The sequence below is a fragment of the Siphateles boraxobius genome, unplaced genomic scaffold, assembly GCF_051911475.1.
Source record: "Siphateles boraxobius isolate OS27281-9 unplaced genomic scaffold, OSU_SipBor_1 66, whole genome shotgun sequence".
NCBI lineage: Eukaryota > Metazoa > Chordata > Actinopteri > Cypriniformes > Leuciscidae > Siphateles > Siphateles boraxobius.
The window spans coordinates 33,683,309-33,705,565 of NW_027509193.1; the positions used below are offsets into that span (position 1 = coordinate 33,683,309).

Below are 22,257 nucleotides of genomic sequence, written 5' to 3' on the forward strand. Positions count from 1 at the left end.
ATGTACCAAGGGGACCAACAGGAAGTCAGATATTTTTGTTTGAATGTGGATTTTTGGAATCAAGCTCTGAATTTTTAACTACTGCTACAAGGAGCCTCATATGATTCACACCAAACTTTCTCAACATGATGCCAATATATTGAAGATGCAAAATTTTGAACAGGTATCTTGAATGGAGTTGATGAAATAAAATATTGACAAAAGGGGAAACAGGAAGAGTCTCCTATATTCTAAATAATAAATTATACACCATTTATGTCTATATAAAATAATACAAATAAGAAGTAAAAAACACATTTTATTCTGTTTCATAAAATGCATTTATTTGTGCTATCTGGTTGAAGAAATAAAATAAAATGTAATACATATATTCTAACCACTAGTTTGCATCATAGGCCTATATTTAAACAGGGTTGAAAAAAGCCTTGTTGCTGAGAAGTTTTCAGACATAATTATCAAAATGTTGAATTTTCTGGCTCAACTAACTGGTAAACTGTCTCCAACTTTAACTCACTCTGCCTCTAACAAAATAAAGGCATAGAACTAATTAATTTGTAGTGCACTGACAACATAGTTTTATATAATTAAATAATTTGGTTAATACAAATATATTTGTACTTGGAGTTCTTACAGAAATTTGAGAAGAACTTTATTTCCCAGGTTAAGTAGGACCGCACCTGCGGAATGATGCAAAATTCTTATCTTAAAGGGATAGTCCACTCACAAACTTTTTTTTATCAAATGTAATATGATTCCATGAATGGCAATGGGCTGTGCTATATATAATTTCATAAACATTGGACATTGGCAAGCAGCTCTTGAGATTCTTCCCCAAAGAGATGCAGCAAGTCTACACTGATGGATTACAAAGTTGTTTTAATTGCCGTTCTTGGTATTTATTTATTTATTATAGCAAAAATGTTATGCATATTGTTGCTGCCCTGCAGTGTGGACTTTTTTTGTGAGTTGCTTAGTGTGTTAAACAGTGTTCTTCTGACCAAGTGATATATGATGTAAAGGCAAACTTTTATCTTAGCCTGAAAAAAATATTAGAACAACTGACCAAGCTACTAGTATGCGTCACAAAACAGCCTGCTTCTTTCTTTTCAAAAGTGCCAAAATTAAGGATGCTTATTGTATTCTATGAATTTGTCATCATTATAAAGAATACAGTATACAGCAAGGAAGCCAAATGTTCATAGAATGCATTAAAAGGGAATAGATAAGCACAATGGCCCTATAAAATCAAACAAAGAAATCCAAAATCTGAGCAATAGACTTTTTCATGTTAGTTAATTTCTGTTCAACTAACAATGTGTCATTTATAGTTGTGTAAGCAATGCATTTATTATAATTTATTTTGGTGTCATATACTGCGGTACAGTGTGTGATTTCACTGTGAATTCATAATGAAGTGATTGTTATCCTAATGCATGAACACTATTGGAAAGTACTATGTGACCACTTGCTTCATAAAATAAACCTTAACCTGGTGTACACTAATGATCATGATGAAAGTAATCAAATATAATAGTGCAGCAATGCACATCTTGATGGACTGATGTTAATTTTGGTATTGATGTAATATGCACAACAGGGTACTAGGGACTTTACAAAGCACGGTGGCTCTCAATTGTGCATACATAAGACATATTGTAAATTTTTTTAGTTTTGCCTAACCATATTCATGTAACTTGCTAAGTTGGTAAAAGGTACATGATTGTTTTCAGATGCAATTTGGCATTAAATTCCACCCAATTTAGCATAAACTGAGCTTTGTTCTTACTTCTGCATGTGCCCAATCCTAAAACTTATCTGCCCCATATATCAGTAATTGTCTCTCTGCACAGTCTGTATTACATTATGACAATTAAACAAAATTATTTATAAAGATCATCCTGATGTGATCAGGCACACTTTGTGTAAGGTGTATGAGAATATCCTATGCAGACATTACACAGTGAAAGTCTTGATTAATTATCTGCTTTAAAATGTTTAAACAGCACAGGGAATCAGAGCCTTCATAAAACAATCATCAATAATCTTTTAACAGCCAGTTAGTTTCCCAGGTGAACGATGTTTCATGTAATTAGTTATTTGCCCTAATTGGACTGATGAAGGCCTATAAAATACACTTATCTCCAGCTACATGTATGTTTGCATTTGTAGTGTCTGTGTGGTGGTTTGAGAAAGTGGATGTTGGGGCTTTGGAGTACTCAGGGTTTTTTGTTCGCCATGGATAAAGGGTGGACACAGTGAGTTTATTCAGTCAATCTCTGTTTGTGAATGATTCAGCAAATAATTAATTTACTTTATTTTATATATTTATGTTTAGGTTACCCTTGTTTGTAATCTTCCTGCTCTTTTTGAGTAATGCTCATGGATTTGAAGGTAAGATTAATGTGTTAAGTGGATTTTTTTTTTTTTTTCTCTTGCAAAGGATTTTGAATTGTGAAGTTTCTTTTTCTACAAATCTTCTATTTTGTCTAATTCACAGGTGGAGCTTATTCAAATGCCCACCACCGGTGGGGCCATCCTTCTGACAAAACTTTCTCACCTCGTGCAGTCCAGTCTTCTGTGTCAGAGGTCCCTGAGACTGGGATTTTGCCTGAAGAAGTGGGCTCTAGTTTATTCACTAACAGACCCCTGAAAAGGTTGAACTTACTCCAATTTGTAAAAGGTCGTCTTTCCAGCAGGCATGAATCAACATCCCATGCCCAAATGGCTCCAAGCAGCTCTGTTTTAGCTTCCTTGCCTCTACCCTTAAATGAACAGTATGCAGGCAGTTTGACATCGCTCCAGGGTTCCTCTGGATCAGCCGCTACAGATACTACTAGTGTTTCTACACACGGAGAAAGTACTAGCTTCCCTGCCATACTTGGTAGTTCTGGCCTGGCTACCAGTGATCAAAGCTCCCCTAGTTTGTACATGTCCAGCTCCCTGGAAACCTCTGGTGCTACATCAGAAGCCACTTTGCCTGCGTTCTCTCAGGAGAGTATCTCTTACAGCAGTTCATCTAGTCCAGGTGCCACGTACACTTCTCAAGGTAGCCCAGTGCTGGCTTCAGAAGGCTCTGGTCAATCCGTCTCCCCTCAGGGTGAAGGCAGTTACAGTGGCTTGTCTCAGTCTCAAGGTGCCTCGAGTCAATATAACCCTGGCTCCTATAACGCGCTCAGTTCTTCATCTGTTTCTAGTCAGTCTACCAGTGATCAGAGTACCCCCAGTTTGTATAGTTCTAGCTTTCAGGGAAGTTCGGGCAGTTTGTTGGAAGCTTCTGGCTCTTTTCAAGGGGAAGTGGCAGGGCTTAGCTCTCTTGTTGACCTGTCTCCCCAATCACAAGACCACTCCAGTCAGCTTCTACCCTCACCCTTGGAGGTCTCTAGCCAGTCTACTAATGGTCAAAGCACTCCCAGCTTGTTAATGGTTGGCTCTGAGAGCAGTTCAGATTCACAGTCAATGGGTCCTGCTTCACCTCTAGACACTCAGGGTAATCTCTCTCAAAGCATTTCAAGCCAGTCCACAAGCGTTCAAAGTTCACTTAGTGAGTCTACAAGCACCCAGAGCAGTTCTGGCACTCAATTAACTTCCAGTAATTTTTTCCCTGTGCAGGGAGGTAGTAGTTCTACATCTAGCTTATATCTGAAGCCTCAGGGCTCTCTGAGTCTGTATGCCCCTGCATCCCGTACCAAATATGTGAGTTTTCCCGTGTCATCACACCCAGCTGTTTATAGCCAGTCAAAAAGTAGCTCTGGTGCTTTGTTTGGGGGCTCTACTGGCTTTTCCTCCCAGGGAATGAGTAGCACATACAGTGGTTCTGTCCAGCCTCAAGGTACCACAAGTCAGTTTGCCTTTGGGTCTCCATCCTCCTATCCAAGTGTGTCACTATTCTCATCCCAACATCCTGCCAGTCAGTCTGCTACAATCCAGAGTTCACGGAAGCAGTTCATCTTCACCGGCAACTCTGGCACCCAGGAAGGGCCCTCTGCTCCCTTCAGCTTGCAGGGAAGTACCACTTATGGTGGGTCACTCCGGCCTCAAGATACCACAAGGCAGTTTGCCTCTGGGTCTTTATCCTCCTATCCAAGTGTATCACTATCCTCACCCCAAGGTGCCTCCAGTCAGTCTGCTACAATCCAGAGTTCACGGAAACCGTTTACCTCTAGCTATGGTGCCCAGTCAGGGTCATCTAAGCTATTCACCCTGCAGGGAAGCACCACCTATGGTGGATCACTCCAGCCTCAAGATACCACAAGTCAGTTTGCCTCTGGGTCTCCATCCTCCTATCCAAGTGTGTCACTATCCTCACATCCAAGTGTGTCACTATCCTCACCCCAAGGTGCTTCCAGTCAGTCTGCTACTGTCCAGAGTTCACGAAAGCAGTTTACCTCTAGCTATGGCAGCCAGTCAGGGTCAACTAAGCCATTCACCCTGCAGGGAAGCACCACCTATGGTGGATCACTCCAGCCTCAAGATACCACAAATCAGTTTGCCTCTGGGTCTCCATCTTCCTATCCAAGTGTACCACTATTCTCATCCCAACATCCTGCCAGTCAGTCTGCTACAATCCAGAGTTCACGGAAGCAGTTTACCTCTAGCTATGGTGCTCAGTCAGGGTCACCTAAGCCATTCACCCTTCAGGGAAGCACCACTTATGGTGGATCACTCCAACCTCAAGATACCACAAGTCAGTTTGCCTCTGGGTCTCCATCCTCCCATCCAAGTGTGTCACTATCCTCACCCCAAGGTGCTTCCAGTCAGTCTGCTACAATCCAGAGTTCACGGAAGCAGTTCACCTTCACCGGCAACTCTGGCACCCAGGAAGGGCCATCTGCTCCCTTCAGCTTGCAGGGAAGTACCACTTATGGTGGGTCACTCCAGCCTCAAGATACCACAAGGCAGTTTGCTTCTGGGTCTTTATCCTCCTATCCAAGTGTAACACTATTCTCATCCCAATATCCTGCCAGTCAGTCTGCTACAGTCCAGAGTTCACGGAAGCAGTTCACCTTCACCGGTCACTCTGGCACCCAGGAAGGGCCCTCTGCTCCCTTCAGCTTGCAGGGAAGTACCACTTATGGTGGGTCACTCCGGCCTCAAGATACCACAAGGCAGTTTGCTTCTGGGTCTTTATCCTCCTATCCAAGTGTATCGCTATCCTCACACCAAGGTGCTTCCAGTCAGTCTGCTACAGTCCAGAGTTCACGGAAGCAGTTCACCTTCACCGGCAACTCTGGCACCCGGGAAGGGCCCTCTGCTCCCTTCAGCTTGCAGGGAAGTGCCACTTATGGTGGGTCACTCTGGCCTCAAGATACCGCAAGTAAGTTTGCCTCTGGGTCTCCATCCTCCTATCCAAGTGTACCACTATTCTCATCCCAACATCCTGCCAGTCAGTCTGCTACAATCCAGAGTTCACGGAAGCAGTTTACCTCTAGCTATGGTGCTCAGTCAGGGTCATCTAAGCCATTCACCCTTCAGGGAAGCACCACTTATGGTGGATCACTCCAGCCTCAAGATACCACAAGTCAGTTTGCCTCTGGGTCTCCATCCTCCTATCCAAGTGTACCACTATTCTCATCCCAACATCCTGCCAGTCAGTCTGCTACAATCCAGAGTTCACGGAAGCAGTTCATCTTCACCGGCAACTCTGGCACCCAGGAAGGGCCCTCTGCTCCCTTCAGCTTGCAGGGAAGTACCACTTATGGTGGGTCACTCCGGCCTCAAGATACCACAAGGCAGTTTGCCTCTGGGTCTTTATCCTCCTATCCAAGTGTATCACTATCCTCACGCCAAGGTGCCTCCAGTCAGTCTGCTACAATCCAGAGTTCACGGAAACCGTTTACCTCTAGCTATGGTGCCCAGTCAGGGTCATCTAAGCTATTCACCCTGCAGGGAAGCACCACCTATGGTGGATCACTCCAGCCTCAAGATACCACAAGTCAGTTTGCCTCTGGGTCTCCATCCTCCTATCCAAGTGTGTCACTATCCTCACCCCAAGGTGCTTCCAGTCAGTCTGCTACTGTCCAGAGTTCACGGAAGCAGTTTACCTCTAGCTATGGCAGCCAGTCAGGGTCAACTAAGCCATTCACCCTGCAGGGAAGCACCACCTATGGTGGATCACTCCAGCCTCAAGATACCACAAGTCAGTTTGCCTCTGGGTCTCCATCTTCCTATCCAAGTGTACCACTATTCTCATCCCAACATCCTGCCAGTCAGTCTGCTACAATCCAGAGTTCACGGAAGCAGTTCACCTTCACCGGCAACTCTGGCACCCAGGAAGGGCCATCTGCTCCCTTCAGCTTGCAGGGAAGTACCACTTATGGTGGGTCACTCCAGCCTCAAGATACCACAAGGCAGTTTGCTTCTGGGTCTTTATCCTCCTATCCAAGTGTAACACTATTCTCATCCCAATATCCTGCCAGTCAGTCTGCTACAATCCAGAGTTCACGGAAGCAGTTTACCTCTAGCTATGGTGCCCAGTCAGGGTCATCTAAGCCATTCACCCTTCAGGGAACCACCACTTATGGTGGATCACTCCAGCCTCAAGATACCACAAGGCAGTTTGCCTCTGGGTCTTTATCCTCCCATCCAAGTGTACCACTATTCTCATCCCAACATCCTGCCAGTCAGTCTGCTACAGTCCAGAGTTCACGGAAGCAGTTCACCTTCACCGGCAACTCTGGCACCCAGGAAGGGCCCTCTGCTCCCTTCAGCTTGCAGGGAAGTACCACTTATGGTGGGTCACTCCGGCCTCAAGATACCACAAGGCAGTTTGCCTCTGGGTCTTTTTCCTCCTATCCAAGTGTATCACTATCCTCACCCCAAGGTGCCTCCAGTCAATCTGCTACAATCCAGAGTTCACAGAAGCAGTTTACTTCTAGCTATGGTTCCCAGTCAGGGTCATTTAAGCCATTCACCCTTCAGGGAAGCACCACTTATGGTGGGTCACTCTGGCCTCAAGATACCACAAGGCAGTTTGCCTCTGGGTCTCTGTCCTCCTATCCAAGTGTAGCGATATCCTCATCCCAAGGAGCTATACAAACAACCAAACCTCAATCTGCTATACTCCGTAAAGGGCTAAGGGACTCTATAAAACAGCCACATTATGCAAAGTGATGTCTTCCAGAATATAAAATCTAATAAATGTTTGTAACAGTGATTTTTCTTGTGCTGTTTTGTATTTAAGCTACACTCAAATGATGGTACTCCATGCTAGTTGAGTTTGTTTAACTTGGAAATGGGGTGCCATCTAGGGTTTTGTTTGCCAAATTGGTTGAGTCAGTTGCTCAATCACGTTTTGTTGGCATTGACCGTTTAACTAAAATTTGTGTAGGATTTAAAAGCAGTAGAGGCTTCGTGCAGTTTTCAATCTCATTTCCTTTTTGAATCTCACTGATCTCCATTGTGCCATTCAATCTTTTAATTTAGTGGTTGTATTTCACAATGTAAATTGTTTGATATACTACACGATCAGTAACTGCCTCAAAATCCTGATGGGAACAATACTCTTCTAGTCAAAGCTTTAATTTTTCTAATGTTTGTTATACTTCTGAATTCACCTCAAATGTTAATACTTTTTGCACTGATGCCAGATCTATTACTGTGCATTGGTCTGTCCATTGATTCAAATAAAGGATTTAAAACATGGTTTATCAAATTTAAAGTTTGAGCAAGTGAAAAACCGTTGCAAAAAAATCTACTGGCCAGATCAATAACTTTACCGAACTTAACCCGAGGTTAAAAACTGAAGATAAAAATAGCTTCTAGACTAAAAGATTTGTTATAAACTGAAGTCTGTGTAGTAGTTGGTGGGGCTACAGGGTTTAAGTGGGAGAAACCCAAGTCATTCAGATTGTGGGCAATGTGTCAAAGTTTGCTTCTTACCATCCCATCTTACAGCTGAAGATTCACAGAAAGAGGAGAATGTCAGGACAAAAACAAAATCCTGGCCTCTTTGTCTGGTCCATAATAAATTTGGGCTTATTTTGGGTTACATTTCTCATTCCACTGTTCTATTTCATTTGTCCACTGCTTAAAACCGTTATGAATAATAGCTTGTAAATGACATTCAGCATGCTACCACAGAGTGGCGCTGTGGTCATTAATACCAAGAACTACATGATTTAGAACCCAAATCTCATTGGGCAGTCTTTCCCCTTTGAGACCATTTCTGAGACATTTTAGTGGGCAAAAGTGTGGAGAAACAACATGGCATTGTACTTAAGAAATTCAGTGTTTGAGACACTTTGCTGATAGAAATGGACAACATGTTCTCATGAGTATTCGTATGTATTTTACCACACGTACATTTACTTACGTTTCCATAGACACTGAAACCTACAATATTGATGTATTGACAGCACTAACATCAATTATATACGTAACTTTATAGACTTACAAATGTGTTTAAATCCTTATTTATGAATATTAAAATTGTGGCATTAATATCTTGATTCTATTGTATTCAATTGTCATATCAATGACATTATGTTTTCAGTCGCATTTATGAGAAACTGTTTACTCATTCACTTAATTTGGGGCCCTTAACCTGCTCAAAAACACTTGAAACTTTGCATACTTAGAAATTGTCGGCCATCAGGGTCACTGATTGCACAAGTGACCACACAAGAGGACATGGTGGGGTCATAAGTTGTATTTGAGGGGCTCTGTAGCGCACCCCTTTTTACCTAACGTAGCCAAACTTCATACACTTATAGATCTCATCAGGCCAAACAACTTTTGCACAGTCATACGCCAGCCCAATAGGAAGTCGGCTATAATGGGTTGTTTATAAAAAGCATGATCTGGAATTTGATATACTCCTTCTAGGGGATTCATCCCACCCAACTCGATCAGCATGAAGCATGAAGCAAACATTGAAAGATTTTGATGAAACTTCAGCTATGTGTTTACTTTAGGAAGTCGATGACATGGATGTGACTATTGTGAGTCAAAGTCATAGCGCCACCAAATGGCAGATGGAAGGATATCACTATCAAACTGCTTTGAAATCACCTTCTTATTTTTACCCGATTTGCTTCAAACTTCATCAGAATAATGCCAAGACACGGCAGATGTAAACTTGCGAAAGGATTCCTGATATCTTGAATACTGTTGTTATAGCAACGCATCAAACTTATATATTTATTTTGGGTATTTTTGAGACTCATGCTTCAAATTGCATGAAACTCGACACACACATCAGAGTACACCAGTAGACATGGGCAAAGCCTTAAAAATGGGCGTGTAGGAGCGGCTCAGTAGCATCACCTTTTAACTAAAGTGGGTGGTTAGTTTTACCTACAGTCAACAAACTTGGTACATACTGTATGTACCAAGGGGACCAACAGGAAGTCAGATATTTTTGTTTGAATGTGGATTTTTGGAATCAAGCTCTGAATTTTTAACTACTGCTCCAAGGAGCCTCATACGATTCACACCAAACTTTCTCAACATTATGCCAATATATTGAAGATGCTAAATTTCGAACGGGTATCTTGAATGGAGTTGATGAAATAAAATAATGCCAAAAAGGGAAACAGGAAGAGTCTCACATCTTCTAAATAATAAATTATACACCATTTATTTCTATATAAAATAATACAAATAAGAAGTAAAAAACATTTTATTCTTTTTCCATGAAATGCATTTGTGCTATCTGGTTGAAAGAAATTAGATAAAATGTAATACATAGTATAACCACTAGTTTACAGCATAGGCCTATATTTAAACAGGGTTGAAAAAAGCCTTGTTACTGAGAAGTTTTCAGACATAATTATCTAAAATGTTGAATTTTCTGGCTCAACTAACTGGTAAACAGTCTCCAACTTATCCTTTGATCTCACTCTGCCTCTCTCTCTCTCGCTCTCTCTCTCTTTCTTCCCCTCTCTCTCTCTCTCTCTCTCTCTCTCTCTCTCTGTGTGTGTGTGTGTTTGTGTGTGTGTGTGTGTGTGTGTGTGTGTGTGTGTGTGTGTGTGTGTGTGTGTGTGTGTGTGTGTGTGTGTGTGTGTGTGTGTGTGTGTGTGTGTGTGTGTGTGTGTGTGTGTGTGTGTCAGTATATTTTATACTTTTGGATTTAGAGTTTTACTGTGTGCTTTTGCCTGCATTAATGGACAAGAAATCTCTTAGGCCTTTTTCTATCAATTTGAATAACAAAATAAAGGCATTGAACTAATTCTAATTTGTAGTGCACTGACAGCACAGTTTTATATAATTAAATAATTAGGTTATTACAAGTATAAAACGGGCTTGGGCCCATCATCGCTGCTTGCAGCTATATTTGTACTTGGAGTTCTTACAGAAATTTGAGAAGAACTTTATTTTCTGCTTCTTTATTTTCAAAAGTGCCAAGATTAATGATGCTTATTGTATTCTATGAATCGGTCATCATTATAAAGAAAAGAAGGAAGCCAAATCTGCATAGAATGCATTAAAAGGGAATAGATAAGCACAGTGGCCCTATCAAATCAAAGAAAGAAATCCAAAATATGAGCAATAGATTTTTTTTTATATTAGTTAATTTATGTTTGGTATAACAATGTGTCATTTATAGTTGTGTAAGCAATGTATTTATTAGAATTTATTTTGGTGCCATATACTGCGGTACAGTGCGTGATTTGAAGTGAATTCATAATGAAGTGATTGTTATCCTAATGCATGAACACTATTGGAAATATGTCCAGTACTATGTGACCACTTGCTTCATTAAATAAACCTTAACCTGGTGTAAATTAATGATCATGATGAAAGTAATCAAATATAATAGTGCAGCAATGCACGTCTTGATGGACTGATGTTAATTTTGGTATTGCTGTAATATGCACAACAGGGTACTAGGGACTTTACAAAGCACGGTGGCTCTCAATTGTGCATACACATTACATAAGAGATATTGTAATTTTTTTTAGTTTTGCCTAACCATATTCATGTAACTTGCTAAGTAGGTAAAAGGTACAGGATTGTTTTTAGACGCAATTTAGCATTAAATTCCACCCAGTTTAGCATAAACTGAGCTTTGATCTTACTTCTGCATCATTGCAGGTGTTCTGACGATTCATGCTACCCATAGTGATGTGCTAGTTACTGGATATGCGCATGTGCAGACTAATTTTTCTTCTGCTTACGACGCCCATAAATCTATGCATCCTTGCTGTGGAGACTTGTAGGAAACTTTGACAGGCCAAAGATGAATATTTGATGATAATTTTTACTTTTCACACCGTTTAAAAAATAAAAACAGTACAGTATACTGTACTCTTAACTTCGAATTTTATTATAATTGTATTTCATATAATAATGTCATTTTTACTTGTTATATCAAAAGTGATAATTGCTAGTTCATTTAAAACATCAAAATATGCTCCCCACACACCTACCCTGATTTAAATGAAATAACGATGTCATAATATTGTGAGATTTACACAATTATGGAAACAATAGAGAATGAATCAACATTCTCTGTGATCGATTCGGGCATAGGTAGCATTTTTTTTTGCGAAGGCAGCACAAATCGACAGACTCTGCTATCGATTCGCGCTACGGTAGCATTTTTCGACAAGGCAGCACAAATCGTCAGAACACCGGCGGTATGGGGGGGCATTAGGGGGCAATGCCCCCCCCAAATGTCTTTTATGCCACAGTGTGGCGCTGTGAGAAAACCCACCTGCCGCCCCCCCCCCCAATCACTTGCACGTTAATACATGAATATAATTACTTTCAGTTGGCGCGAGATTCCTGACTGCGTTCAAAACAAAGCAAACAGATAAAAACTGATAAACTGTTTTGATAAAGGTAACTACATGATGCTTTTTTAATAGTAGGCTAGGCTACTGTAAACGCTTATGTTAGAGCAAAGCAGAATAAAGATGTGTAGCTTTTTTTCCTCTCTTCCGCCAGTGAGATAGCAGTTAAACTGCTATCCTCTCAGTGAGAGACTGTGTGCATGTTCATTTGCTTTGCTTATAATAAAGCTGTGGTCAGAGTCAGTCCAGTTGCAATTTTTTTGTATAGGCCTATTTAACCCTTATTTAATAAAATTTCTTAAGAGTTGCATGTCTTGCAACAATGTGTAATGGTTTATGTGTTTATTGTATGGGTTGCATCACTTCATATAGCTAACAGAAAAGGCAGTAGCAATAATAAGTTATATCTGATATCCGAAAAAAAGTCCCCATACCTAGTGCCCACCCATTGAAAATAAATGCCCCCCTGCTGAGCGCAGTTTGAACCCGCAGCTCTGCAGCTCATATCATTAAAAAAAAAATACAGTATTTAGCATCGAGAACAGGATTTATTTTATTTTCCCAAATCTTATGTCCATGTGAACTACACAGCCTGCTTTTACAGTTCTATAATTGTATATGCCACCTGTTTATTACAATATATGTCATGGTTATGTAAATGATCAATACAGTTCTAGGCTACATAATAATACATAATGTTCAATTTTAACACAAAATTAAAATGTATAAATGAGTTTAAGAAAAATGTATAGGTTTCAATATTCATAATACGTTTATATGACTCAGTAAAGCCATGCCATTCGGTTCTATTTATGTAATGAATCATAATGCGATCGTATTATTTAACACGCTATTATTATATGTTTGAGATATCAACCACTGGTCGATAATGTTTGTATAAACTGTAAGTAACAACTGGTAAAATGTATGCATATCATAAAGCCATAACAGTCCGTGAGCGAAATCTCCTCCCATCCGTTTTCTGATTGGCATTTCGCAAGGATTCCTGGGTAGTTAAAGTGCGTGGAGCTTGCATCCATAGATATCATATAGAGACTAGATGCCCTATTGGCCGCTGTGGCGCAAGAAATGCGGCCGCCATATTAAGCAGGTCATACTCCTATTTGCGTTGCATAGCAGCAGTAGATTTCAGAGCACTGTGCAGCATATTCCTGCTCAAATCGGCGGACCATCACTCGGGGATTACTTTACACAAGTAAGATTTAACATTTAACATTACCGTACTATTAGTTGTATTTTGTGAACAAAATATTCAATGTGTCCTGTATCGTAGCTACGTGTATGACCTTTGCAGCAAAAAAACCCGCGTGAAAATCAGTTCGGTATTCAGTGAGATATGATTAATTAAATGCGCTGGCAGCTCATTACACCTGCCAAACAGATTACACTGAGCGGAGCGGGTGACCGGTTTAAGATGGCGGCCCCACGGCTCGCCGCGACAATAGGCAGTAGCGGTCGATAGGGCGTCTATCTATATGATGTCTATGCTTGCATCTATGCGGGTTTCGTGGAAGACCGCTTCAAGGGTACAAAGGGGGCGCTGCTGAGCACACTTCAGAGGGTTAAATGGGACGGCCTACGTACTCGGCGAGCACGCGCAATTTAAGTCCACGAGACCGAAAGTCCGCATGAAGTGCGCCATTTGGGACAGGGCCTGTATCGTAAATTGGTTCATTACTCGAAGCTTTTCAACACGGTGTACACTAACGATATCTTGTGGTCAAAAGGTGGAAAAGCTACCTTTCCCATTTTATTTTATTTTATTGTTTTATGTAATAAATCACTTTGTGCTATGAAAACCACAAAGCAATAAAAATCATTAGTGTTAGTGTTTGTGAATGTGTGTGAATGTTAGTGTGTATGAACAAATGAGTCTATGAATTAATTTATGAAAGAATTAATACATAGGACAAATTAACTCTGCTTTGTTCAACAAATGCAGCCTTAAAACCTTAGCCGTAGTCCTAAACCTATGAGTTCATAGGCAAGGCTCATATAGGCATAATCAACATAAAAGAAAACTATTGTGGTGAAGTGCTGTGAGTGCTTGTGAACTGGGGAGTTGGGTAATTGAAGAAATTAAAGATTTTTATTAAGGAACAGGACTTGTTCAACAGGGTGGGGGCTAAGTCTATTTCTTTTTTTATTTACTACTTCCCCTGCTTTTGAGAATATTCTCTCTTGCGGGACTGAGGAGACAGGAGTGCATAAACATCCCAGGGCAAGACGATGAAGATGCGGATAGACACCATTTTGAGTAGCCTCATCAATCATTTGTTTTCTGATCCCTGCAATACAGTAAAGTATTTAAAATATAACTGAATAAGTATAACTATGCACTATGTAAGATATCTCATTATAAATACAGAAATTGACAAACGAATAAATTAATGACTGATCAGAAGTCTTATAGTTGTTGGTCCACTTCCAGAAGATGTGTTTTCATGTTTAGCTCTATAATGTCTCAACATTGACGATGTGTTGTTATTATAAGAAAGCTGTTGAGAACATATTAGGCACTCAACCTACAGAAGGAGGTCACATTAACTTGAGTACTTTTTTTCATATACATAATGTAGGCCTATCATTATATACTGTTTATTATACACTGAATATGCATAAAATTACATGTAAATATCAATTTACATAATTCATTATTATATTTATTTTATATACATTCGTAAATCATAATTCATTTTAAAATCATATTCTTATGACAAAATAATAATAATAATAATTAGCTTACTGTATTTGTGGATACGACCTGAAAACGCTTGGCTGGTTCCATGATGAAAATTCAAAAGTGGTCACTCTCTGTTTCAGTCTCAGTCGGTCTCAGTTCACTACCGAAGCGCATGACACTCTAAACCTGCGCAAGGTTCGCGCTATTTATGAATCAGAATATGAAGCAGTCACGTGGCTGTGTGTCAAAACGAAGCTTCGGACGCCACTGGTCACATGGTTGTGTCAAAAGGAATCAAGCTCCGGTACAGTGGTTCATGTGAGATATTTCGTTTTTTTGATACAAGCTTCGAAGCCTCGGTGCCTAACGTCACATCACAAGTTTTTTTTTTGTTTGCCATGGATAAAGAGTTGACACAGTGAGTTTAATCAATCAATCTCTGTTTGTGAATGTTTCAGCAAATAATTAATTTACTTCATGCATTTTATATATTTACGTCTAGGTTACCCTTGTTTGTAATCTTCCTGCTCTTTTTGAGTAATGCTCATGGGTTTGAAGGTAGGATGAATGTGTATGTTGGAAAAAAAAATTCTCTCTCTTTCAAAGGATCTTAAATTGTTAGGTTTCTTTTTCTACAAGTCTTCTATTTTGTCTAATTCACAGGTGGAGCTCATTCAAATGCTCACCACCGGTGGGGCCAACCTTCTGACAAAACTTTCTCACCTCGTGCAGTCCAGTCTTCTGTGTCAGAGGTCCCTGAAACTGGGATTTTGCCTGAAGAAGTGGGCTCTAGTTTATTCATTAACAGACCCCTGAAAAGGTTGAACTTACTCCGGTTTGTTGAAGGTCGTGTTTCCAGCAGGCATGAATCAACGTCCCATGCCCAAATGGCTCCAAGCAGCTCTGTTTTAGCTTCCTTGCCTCTTCCCTTAAATGAACAGTATGCAGGCAGTTTGACATCGCTCCAGGGCTCCTCCGGATCAGCCGATACAGATACTACTAGTGTTTCTAAACAAGGAGAAAGTACTAGCTTCCCTGCCATACTTGGCACTTCTGGCCTGTCCACCAGTGATCAAAGCTCCCCTAGTTTGTACATGTCCAGCTCCCTGGAAACCTCTGGTGCAGAAGCCACTTTGGTGCAGAATCAGCAGAAGCCACTTTGCCTGCGTTCTCTCAGGGGAGTATCTCTTACAGCAGTGCATCTGCTCCAGGTGCCACGTACACTTCTCAAGGTAGCCCAGTACTGGCTTCAGAAGGCTCTGGTCAATCCATCGCCCCTCAAGGTGAAAGCAGTTACAGTGGCTTGTCTCAGTCTCAAGGTGCCTCGAGTCAATATAACCCAGGCTCGTATAACGTGCTCAGTTCTTCATCTGTTTCTAGTCAGTCTACCAGTGATCATGGTACCCCCAGTTTGTATAGTTCTAGCTTTCAGGGAAGTTCGGGCATTTTGTTGGAAGCTTCTGGCTGTTCTTTTCAAGGGGAAGTGGCAGGGCTTAGCTCTCTTGTTGACCTGTCTCCCCAATCACAAGACAACTCCAGTCAGCTTCTACCTTCACCCTTGGAGGTCTCTAGCCAGTCTACTAATGATCAAAGCACTCCCAGCTTGTTTATGGTTGGCTCTGAGAGCAGTTCAGATCCACAGTCAACAGGTCCTGCTTCACCTCTAGACACACAGGGTAGTCTCTCTCAAAGCATTTCTAGCCTGTCCACAAGCGTTCAAAGTTCACCTAGTGTGCCTACAAGCACCCAGAGCAGTTCTGGCACTCAACTAACTTCCAGTTATTTTTTTTCCTGTGCAGGGAGGTAGTTCTACTTCTAGTTTACATCTGAATCCTCAGGGCACTCAGGGTGTGCATGCCCCTGCGTCCCGTACCAAATATGTGAGTTTCCCCATGTCATCACACCCAGCTGTTTATAGCCAGTCAAAAAGTAGCTCTGGTGCTTGGTTTAGGGGCTCTACTGGCTTTTCCTCCCAGGGAATGAGTAGCACTAACAGTGGTTCTGTCCAGCATCAAGGTACCACAAGTCAGATTGCCTCTGGGTCTCCATCCTACTATCCAAGTGTATCACTATTCTCACCCCAAGGTGCCTCCAGTCAGTCTGCTACAATCCAGAGTTCACGGAAGCAGTTTGCCTCTAGCTATGGCACCCAGTCTGGGTCCTCTAAGCCATTCACCCTGCAGGGAGGCACCACTTATGGTGGATCACTCCAGGCTCAAGGTACCACAAGTCAGTTTGCCTCTGGGTCTCCGTCCTCCTATCCAAGTGTATAACTATTCTCACCCCAACATCCTGCCAGTCAGTCTGCTACAGTCCAGAGTTCACGGAAGCAGTTTACCTCTAGCTATGGTACCCAGTCCGGGTCCTCTAGGCCATTCACCTTGCAGGGAAGCACCACTTATGGTGGATCACTCCAGCCTCAAGGTACCACAAGTCAGTTTGCCTCTAGGTCTTTATTCTCCTATCTATTTGTATCACTATCCTCACCCCAAGGTGCCTCCAGTCAGTCTGCTACAGTCCAGAGTTCACGGAAGCAGTTTACCTCTAGCTATGGCACTCAGTCTGGGTCCTCTAAGCCATTCACCCTGCAGGGAAGCACCACTTATGGTGGATCACTCCAGCCTCAAGATACCACAAGTCAGTTTGCCTCTGGGTCGCTGTCCTCCTATCCAAGTGTATCGCTATCCTCACCCCAAGGTGCTTACAGTCAGTCTGCTACAGTCCAGAGTTCACGGGAGCAGTTTACCTTCACAGGCATCTCTGGCACCCAGGAAGGGCCCTCTGCTGCCTTCAACTTGCAGGGAAGCACCACTTATGGTGGATAACTCCAGCCTCAAGGTACCACAAGTCAGTTTTCCTCTGGGTCTTTATCCTCCTATCCAAGTGTATCACTATCCTCACCCCAAGGTGCCTCCAGTCAGTCTGCTACAGTCCGGAGTTCACAGAAGCAGTTTACCTCTAGCTATGGCACCCAGTCCGGGTCCTCGAAGCCATTCACCGTGCAGGGAAGCACCACTTATGGTGGATCACTCCAGCGTCAAGATACCACAAGTCAGTTTGGCTCTGGGTCTCCGTCCTCCTATCTAAGTGTATCACTCTTCTCACCCCAACATCCTGCCAGTCATTCTGCTACAGTCCAGAGTTTACAGAAGCAGTTTGCTTCTAGCTATGGCACCCAGTCTGGGTCCTCTAAGCCATTCACCCTGCAGGGGAGCACCACTTATGGTGGATCACTCCAGCCTCAAGGTACCACAAGTCAGTTTGCCTCTGGGTCTTTATACTCCTATCCAAGTGTATCACTATCCTCACCCCAAGGTGCCTCCAGTCAGTCTGCTACAGTCCAGAGTTCACAGAAGCAGTTTGCCTCTAGCTATGGCACCCAGTCTGGGTCCTCTAAGCCATTCACCCTGCAGGGAAGCACCACTTATGGTGGATCACTCCAGCCTCAAGGTACCACAAGTCGGTTTGCCTCTGGGTCTCCATCCTCCTATCCAAGTGTATCACTGTTCTCACCCCAACATCCTGCCAGTCAGTCTGCTACAGTCCAGAGTTCACGGAAGCAGTTTACCGCTAGCTATGGTACCCAGTCCGGGCCCTCTAAGCCATTCACCTTGCAGGGAAGCACCACTTTTGGTGGATCACTCCAGCCTCAAGATACCACAAGTCAGTTTGCATCTGGGTCTCCGTCCTCCTATCCAAGTGTATCACTGTCCTCACCCCAACATCCTGCCAGTCAGTCTGCTACAGTCCAGAGTTCACGGAAGCAGTTCACCTTCACAGGCAACTCTCGCACCCAGGAAGGGCCCTCTGCTCCCTTCAACTTGCAGGGAAGCACCACTTATGGTGGGTCACTCCAGCCTCAAGGTACCACAAGTCAGTTTGCCTCTGGGTCTTTATTCTCCTATCCAAGTGTATCACTATCCTCACCCCAAGGTGCCTCCAGTCAGTCTGGTACAGTCCAGAGTTCACGGAAGCAGTTTGCCTCTAGCTATGGCACCCAGTCTGGGTCCCCTAAGCCATTCACCCTGCAGGGAAGCCCCACTTATGGTGGATCACTCCAGCCTCTAGGTACCACAAGTCAGTTTGCCTCTGGGCCTTTATACTCCTATCCAAGTGTATCACTATCCTCACCCCAAGGTGCCTCCAGTCAGTCTGCTACAGTCCAGAGTTCACGGAAGCAGTTCACCTTCAGAGGCAACTCTGGCACCCAGGAAGGGCCCTCTGCTCCCTTCAACTTGCAGGGAAGCACCACTTATGGTGGATCACTCCAGCCTCAAGGTACCACAAGTCAGTTTGCCTCTGGGTCTTTATTCTCCTATCCAAGTGTATCACTATCCTCACCCCAAGGTGCCTCCAGTCAGTCTGGTACAGTCCAGAGTTCACGGAAGCAGTTTGCCTCTAGCTATGGCACCCAGTCTGGGTCCTCTAAGCCATTCACCCTGCAGGGAAGCACCACTTTTGGTGGATCACTCCAGCCTCAAGATACCACAAGTCAGTTTGCATCTGGGTCTCCGTCCTCCTATCCAAGTGTATCACTGTCCTCACCCCAACATCCTGCCAGTCAGTGTGCTACAGTCCAGAGTTCACGGAAGCAGTTCACCTTCACAGGCAACTCTCGCACCCAGGAAGGGCCCTCTGCTCCCTTCAACTTGCAGGGAAGCACCACTTATGGTGGGTCACTCCAGCCTCAAGGTACCACAAGTCAGTTTGCCTCTGGGTCTTTATTCTCCTATCCAAGTGTATCACTATCCTCACCCCAAGGTGCCTCCAGTCAGTCTGGTACAGTCCAGAGTTCACGGAAGCAGTTTGCCTCTAGCTATGGCACCCAGTCTGGGTCCCCTAAGCCATTCACCCTGCAGGGAAGCCCCACTTATGGTGGATCACTCCAGCCTCTAGGTACCACAAGTCAGTTTGCCTCTGGGCCTTTATACTCCTATCCAAGTGTATCACTATCCTCACCCCAAGGTGCCTCCAGTCAGTCTGCTACAGTCCAGAGTTCACGGAAGCAGTTCACCTTCAGAGGCAACTCTGGCACCCAGGAAGGGCCCTCTGCTCCCTTCAACTTGCAGGGAAGCACCACTTATGGTGGATCACTCCAGCCTCAAGGTACCACAAGTCAGTTTGCCTCTGGGTCTTTATTCTCCTATCCAAGTGTATCACTATCCTCACCCCAAGGTGCCTCCAGTCAGTCTGGTACAGTCCAGAGTTCACGGAAGCAGTTTGCCTCTAGCTATGGCACCCAGTCTGGGTCCTCTAAGCCATTCACCCTGCAGGGAAGCACCACTTATGGTGGATCACTCCAGCCTCAAGGTACCACAAGTCAGTTTGCCTCTGGGTCTCCATCCTCCTATCAAAGTGTATTACTGTTCTCACCCCCACAACCTGCCAGTCATTCTGCTAGAGTCCAGAGTTCACGAAAGCAGTTTACCTTCACAGGCAACTCTGGCACCCAGGAAGGGCACTCTGCTCCCTTCAACTTGCAGGGAAGCACCGCTTATGTTGGATCACTCCAGCCTCAAGATACAAGTCAGTTTGCTTCTGGGTCTCCCTCCTCCTATAATTGTCATTGTGTACCGTTGTCCTCGCCCCAAGCTGTTGCTGACCAGTCCAGCCAAGCATTTCAAAGCTATTCTGTGTCCCAAAGCCAGAAGTCTCAAAGATGGCAGCCTTCACGAGGTATTCAGACCGCAGGTGCAGCTGCATCACAGGGTAGCGCTCTGTCTCAAAACTCTCCAATGCAGAGTTTGTTTCCTTCCCTGTCATCAGCAGGAGGCTCATCTTCAGGAGATCCTGGACCATTTGTTTCTGCACAGGGTGGCAGCAGCAGATATGGTAGCTTTTCTCTTCATTCCCAAAGCCCCTCTAGCAAGTACACCCCTGGACCTCATGCATATGCCAAGCTTGGTTCCTCTCCCCTAGCTGTTTCTAGCCAGTCTACCAGTGGTAAGTGGTCAAATGGCCTGTATAGCTCAGACTCTCTGCGAACCCAGGGTCTCATTGGTGTAGTTAAAAGACCCTCTAGACTCCTCTCAAGCTCCTTTTGACTCTTCAAGCAGTAACCAAATATCTGAGCATTTTGTGACCATGCAACACCCCACAGGTTCAAACCTAACTCCATCTGTTGGAATGTTCTCTGGTATCCCACAGACTGCACAGGCTCTACGTGAATCTGGGTCAGATGTCCAGCTATACAATCAACAAATTCCTCAATCCGCTATACTCCATAAAGGGCTAAGGGACTCTGCATAATGTGGCTGTTTTATAAAGTGTATATAAAATCTAATAAATGTTTGTAACAAAGTGTTTTTTCGTGCCGTTTTGGGTTTAGGCTACATTCAAAGGATGGAACTCTCTAGTTGAGTTTGTTTAACTTGGAAAATGGGTGCCATCTAGGGTTTTGTGTGCCAAATTGGTTGAGTCAGTTGCTGTCTCAATCACGTTTTGTTGGCATTGATTGTTTAACTAAAATTTGCGTAAGATTTAAAAGCAGTAGAGGCTTTGTGCCGTTTTCATTGGAAGAGAACAGATTCATTGGTTTGTCCATTGATTCAAAAATAAAGGATTTAATACATGGTTAATCAAATTTAAAGTTTATTGGGCAAGTGAAAAACCATTGCAAAAAATATCTATTGGCCAGAGATTTGAATCAATAACTTTACTGAACTTAACCTGAGGTTTAAAAACTGAAGATAAAAATAGCTTCTAGATTAAAAGATTTGTTATAAACTGAAGTCTGTATAGTAGTTGGTGGGGATACAGGGTTTAAGAGACATAAAGTGAGACATTTTAGTGGGCAAAAGTGTGGATGAACAACATGGGATTGTACTTAAGAAATTCAGTGTTTGAGAGACTTTGCTGATAGGAATGGACAACATGTTTTCATGAGTATTCGTATGCATTTTACCACACATACATTTACTTACATTTCCATAGACACTTAAACCTACAATATTGATGTATTGAAAGCACTACAACAATTATTTATGTATGAACAACTTTACAGACTTACAAATGTGTACAAAATCCTTATTTATGAATATTAAAATTGTGACATTAATATCTCGATTCTATTGAATTCAATTGTCATATCAATGACATTATGTTTTGAGTCAAATTTATGAGAAACTGTTTACTCATTCACTTAATTTGAGCCCCTTAAACTGCTCAAAGGGCTTGAAACTTAACACACGTTGAAATTGTCGGCCATCAGGGTCACTGATGGCAAAAGTGACCACACAAGATGACATGGTGGGGTCATAAGTTGTATTTGAGGGGCTCTGTAGCGTACCCCTTTTTACCTAAAGTAGCCAAACTTCATACACTTATAGATCTCATTGGGCCAAACAACTTTTCCACTCCAAGTCATTCGCCAGCCCAATAGGAAGTCGGCTCTAATGGGTTGTTTATAAAAAGCATGATCTGGAATTTGATGTACTCCTTGTAGGGGATTCATCCGAACGCCACCAAACTCCGTCAGCATGAAGCCAAGATATGAGGATTCTAAACTGCGATCAGATTTTCGATATCAAGAAACGGTTTGGCTGTGGCAAGGCAAAAAAGGAAAAAGGAAGTGTGTTATAACTTCTGCATACATTGATAGATTTGGATGAAACTTCAGCTGTGTGTTCGCTGTAGGAAACAGATGACATGGATGTGACTATTGTGAGTCAAAGTCATAGCGCCACCAAGTGGCAGATGGTGGGATGTCACTGTCAAACTGGTTTTAAATCACCTTCTTATTTTTACCCGATTTGCTTCAAACTTCATCAGAATAATGCCAAGACAAGGTGGACGTAAACCTGCGAAAGGATTCTTGAT

The 22,257-nt window shown here is 42.8% G+C and overlaps 1 pseudogene across 1 annotated transcript; it reads left to right on the forward strand.

Annotated features, from left to right (window-relative positions):
* Window positions 1–1,918: 1,918 nt before the first annotated feature.
* LOC143722445 (uncharacterized) lies at window positions 1,919–20,676 on the forward strand (annotated as a pseudogene). Its single transcript, XR_013196884.1, has 5 exons — window positions 1,919–2,255; window positions 2,336–2,391; window positions 15,103–15,786; window positions 16,325–16,415; window positions 16,910–20,676. The product of XR_013196884.1 is annotated as an uncharacterized LOC143722445 (transcript).
* Window positions 20,677–22,257: the final 1,581 nt, after the last annotated feature.